The sequence below is a fragment of the Apaloderma vittatum genome, unplaced genomic scaffold (assembly GCF_000703405.1).
Source record: "Apaloderma vittatum isolate BGI_N311 unplaced genomic scaffold, ASM70340v1 scaffold11781, whole genome shotgun sequence".
In the NCBI taxonomy this organism is placed as follows: Eukaryota; Metazoa; Chordata; class Aves; order Trogoniformes; family Trogonidae; genus Apaloderma; species Apaloderma vittatum.
Genome location: NW_009697393.1, coordinates 25,847 through 30,978, shown reverse-complemented (window position 1 = coordinate 30,978; position 5,132 = coordinate 25,847).

Sequence of the window (5,132 nt, the reverse complement as noted above, 5' to 3'; positions counted from 1 at the left end):
ATACTATTAAATACTATTAAATACTATTAAAAGGAAGGACCTCCGCCCCGCCCCAAATAATCCACCACAAACCTCTGTAGATAGTTTAGTTTCAACTGTTACATTACAAACTGGGCCTTTGCTCTCACTTGTCGATATAAGGAGTATTGCAGAGCCACCCCCAGTCTATCTTTTCCAAATGGTCCCACCATATCGAATTAGTAGATTAATGGCACAGACCCCATAAATTTAATATTTCATGCCGTGTGCCTTTTTGGTGTGACCTCGGTTAATCCATGGTCGAATCACTGGCACGTTGCAACCTGCACAGAACACTTTATCTTCGACTGGCAAGTTTATCTTTGCCTGGCAAACAGAATGTTTGTTGGCGCTGTGCCTCTTGATGTCCTTTAGTATAACCATAGACAAAGTATTTGATTGTGCAAAATTATTAACAGAGGTTATTAACAGATAAAACAGTAGCAATATGCAAAAATATTAATAGAAGAAAATGTTAAATACCTCTTCATCTCCTTTAACACAGCCGTAGAAAAATTGTTAAATTGTCCAGAATTATTAAGAGGCTGAGTAAAACCCCAAACCGCTACGCCCTATTTTTTAGGTCACGCTGCCCAGTCTCTCTGTAGTTGACTAATGCAGGGAAGAGAATGTTACCACCAGTTAGTACCCTAGCGGTTTCCTGTACAAGATCATGTTTTTTGTCCTCCTGGAATGCGTATTTTGCCTTGTTGGTGTGTGGCGTAGTTGCAGCCTGCTGGAAAGCACACTGAGGTAGTTGAATGACTTGAGGTTGACTTCAGCGAGAGCTGGAGCCAGGCCTTTTTGCTTCATTTCGGACTCTCTGTCCGTTTTCCTTCTCCAGTTGAACACTTTTTACAGTGGCTGAAGCACCCCGATTGTTTGTTTCTGCTGCTTCACACCGCGACTAACACTGAATGCTGCTATCTCCTTGTTTCCCAGTTTCTTTTCCAAGATACCGTTCTGCCGAAAAGTTCTGAAACGTGTCTGCCGTGGATATGCTCCCCTTAGAGCTTTTGAGTGTTTCCTGCTTCCCCACGAGAGCATGTGTGCCTGCCTAGCTGGTTTGAGAGAATAATCGTAGCCGAACCGACCGTACGAAAGTGGTGGAGTGTTGGTTTTTCGCCTACCCTGGTTTTGTGTGCTCCAAGAGCTCTTGTCTGTCCTAGCAAGGCGCGTCGCTACGCTAGGTTTGCATGGCTCTCCAAAGGAGTCCGCAGAACGAGAAGTGCATTTGAGTGCCGACATGCTTGCGTTCGCGGCCGCCCAAAACCGTGACTCTTCTGCAAAGCTCTCTGAGTAGCAATAATTCTTCGCAGATCGCACAAGTATCTTCTTTCACCCCCCAGTGTTGACACATCCACCTTTATTTTATTTGTTCATCTGTTATTATCTTTCCAGTGAGCGTAGGCATCGAATAAAACCTAATTAATTCCATGCGAATAAAATCAGCAAGGGGAGTTACTTGGGCTCGGATCTGAAGTACAAGTATTTAATGAAAAGGCACCACAATTTGTTGTTGTTTTTAGGGGGATAAATTCAGTGCATAAATATCATCTGTATTTTGTTCAAGTGGAGCCTTTAGAAAAGCCGTGTCTCTCTGCTCTGCTCTATGTAGGAAGCCTGGAAACAGCCTGAAAGATTTAGGGGCTTTTTATACGTGCCCTCAGCCAGAAGGCTGCCGTAGCCAATGAGAGTTGATATGGCAAATAACCTGTCAGAGGGCTTGTATGCAGTGTTTCATTGCCCTGAATTAAAGAGAGGTAAATGGCCTCTCTAATTTAGAAGTAAGTGTTGGTAAATTAGAGGAGAATGGTTGATGCTTGATCTAACTGCTAACCATGCGTTACAACTGATTCCTAGACAAGAATTGCTGTTGTTATTAGCTTTTCCTTTTTTGAAAAAAAATGATCTTGATTTTCCCTTTCAAAGAGAGAAGGCAGGGGTTTCCCCAAACCGAACTTGTGTTGGTTTGGTTATTTTACTGGACTGCCGCCTTGCTAAATTGCAGGGAGGCTCCGTATCGATCCAGTTTGTCAGGATCCTGTGCCTGTGTCACACGTGATTTCTAGCTAAAACTTAAAAATTTGCAGAAAATTAAACTTATGAAAGGGGTTTCTTAGTACCGAGAAAGATGGTCTCATTACTCTCATCCTCCTTGATGTGCGATTTTTGCTGCTTTCACCCATAACCCGCTTGGATTCTGAATCGACACATAATTGAAACTTCACTTCTTGGCCTGCCAAGATAAACTGAAGGCAGTGCTGAGGCAGGATACTTCCCCTAGGTATGGTTATTATAGGAAGAACATTTAAAACGTGTTCTGAAATAAACTTTTGCTGATGGAAAGTCCGTGCAATTTCAACTCATCAATCGATCAGTTCGCTTTTTTTGGCCACCTTTGCTTTAAATGGCTCACAAGAATTTTTCCTCCTTATGAGGTGTCCAAAAGTTCACTCCTATTTATATTGTTTTTCTCTCTCCTCAGTTTAACCTTATTTTTCCTAACCAGTTAGGCCCTACTAAGGTTTTTTTTAACCTGTTGTGCCATTTTTTACCCCTTCTGAAAATTGTAGCTATTATATCTACATGGAATTTCTGTGAGTTATAGTAGTTTATTTTACCTTTTCTTTAATTTTTAATATTATAATAAATCATTGTAAAAGCACATAAGGAACATTTATTAGCCTGTATTTTTAGGATGCCTCCTTTCTTATCCTCTTCTAGTGATAACCTCTAAGAGCTTTCCGATTCCATTTAATCCCTTTTATTACCATTTTTTTCCTTTCTTTTTTTTCTTTTTCTTTCTGAACTCTTTAGAGCCATTTGTGATTCTCTATAACAAGCCCTCCTCTCTTCAGTTTTGTACGAAGATGGTCGATAATGCTTGTAGTAGACTCTGAGTAGCCTGCTTAGCCAAAAAGTCACTTTTTGCACCATTAGCATGAGTGGAGGGTGCCCAGTGCCCTTTGCAGAAGGAGGTTATTAATGATATTTTAAGTCAGTCTTGCCGATTAACAACATCTGGCAAAAGAAACAGCAGAGAGAGGAAAAATAACATGTGTGTGAGTGAGCAACAAAATAATTAATTTGCATTTCACATTTCAGTTGTATTAGTCATACCTTTTTTTCGCTTTCCTAAATGCACGTTTCAGAAAGCGTGTTTTATGTCACATGTCAGTTTTCTATGAATTATTTGTCTGTTGAAACACAGAGTCCTTCAAAAGGGCGAAACTTGCCAAGTCCTGGAATGTCACCATCCTAATGTCCTATTGTCTAAGAAATAGGCAGAAAAAGAGGCCGCTCTGATTCAGAATTTTTGTAATGGCAATTCAGAAAATTTGTTACGAATTATTTGCTTGACTCCATTGCTTGTCCAAACTACGTGAAATGTACTGATTAAAAAAAAAAAGAACTGAGAAGAAATTGGATTAAATAAATACTCTATTCCTCCTGGTTCTCCTGAATTGGCAGTAACATTTCTATGGCCCTCTGTGCTACGTTTGCCCACATTTGCTGTCCAGCAGTTGCAGGGTCCTTGCAGCCTTGTAGCTGGTTTCGAATCGGTGCAGAAATCACAGAAGGTCCCGTTTCACCTGGGGCTCTGTTTCAGTGACACGACACAGATCTGGGCTTTGCTGTAGATGGTCATGAGCGCTCCTGTTTGCTAGATTGTGCCTTGATATTTAGTAAATACGTTCAGTTTTCTTGATGATAGAAACAGCTGTTTTTAGGGCAGAAGACAAGAAGGTCCTACTGGTTTGTAATCTTTGTGCCCACTTGCCCGTGATACTTAGATTTGCCTGGTTTTGCACTCATCAGAGCACTGGTTGGTTTCAGGGGTGGGTGACAGATAGACCTTGCGATGGAAACTCCGACAGGCCTGGTTTGGATCCCAGCAGCCTTGATATTTAGTAAATACGTTCAGTTTTCTTGATGATAGAAACAGCTGTTTTTAGGGCAGAAGACAAGAAGGTCCTACTGGTTTGTAATCTTTGTGCCCACTTGCCCGTGATACTTAGATTTGCCTGGTTTTGCACTCATTAGAGCACTGGTTGGTTTCAGGGGTGACAGATAGACCTTGCGATGGAAACGCCGACAGGCCTGGTTTGTATCCCAGCACTCTGCCTGTCTTTTAGTTACTTTGAGAATTTCTGAATGGAGAGGGAGCGCTGTATTAAAAGCGGAAGAACCCATTATCATGGTCAGGAGGGAGATTATTTGATTTGCCTTTTGTGTGTACATATCCTTCTGGCAGTTATCGCTGGTTTTGGCATTGCTGACGCACACGGGGAGGTAAGCTAAGGAGCACCTACGACAAGCAGATGAGCTGACACCGTATTTCAGGAACGGACTGCAAAAGCAGGCGATCCTGTTGTTGGAGTCTATACAATCTTGAGTCAATAACAAAAATAATTCAGTCCTGAAGGCTGCATTCGGAACAGATTTTGCCACGCAAAATGCGAACGCTCAGTTAATTCAGTAAGCGCACTCGTTGCCTTCTAGCACTTGTAGGGGTAGCGTTTCTGTTACTCGTGGTATTAGCATCAAAATGTGCAAGTTTTCTCCAAGCCCTCAGTGTTTTTGACAACCTCTGATGCACCCGTTATAGTGGAGAGTTGGAGTGGTTCTCTGAAACCAGAGAATTCAGAACCGCTTTGGTAACGCTACTTCATACAGTTAAAGGACAATTGCAGTGCAAGCCATGGAGCAGTTTTGCAACACGTGAGCATTTAATCTCTCTTCGGCTCTTTTTTCCTCTGTGCTTTGAAATGTATAAAGTATGTATTTTATGAAGGAAACACCCATTTTTTCTCAATTAATCCCCAGAGAAATCAAAGCTGTAAAACGTTTTCATTTTCTTTTTTTCCCCCCTTGTTAAAACCACAGAAACACCAACCTCTAAGGAATGAGATAATGGTTGTACTGCCCAGACTTTTACCCTAAACAAAACCTAGAGGTATATGAATGGCAGTAGAATAGGAGACTGCATGTGTGAGAAAGACCGGCATCCGTGGTGCATGGTGTGCTTCTGACTGGCGCTTGCGGCTCCTCCTCTCCATCGTCCATTCTCCTGACTTGCACGGTGTGTCGAGTGTTGTGGTTTTGACAGC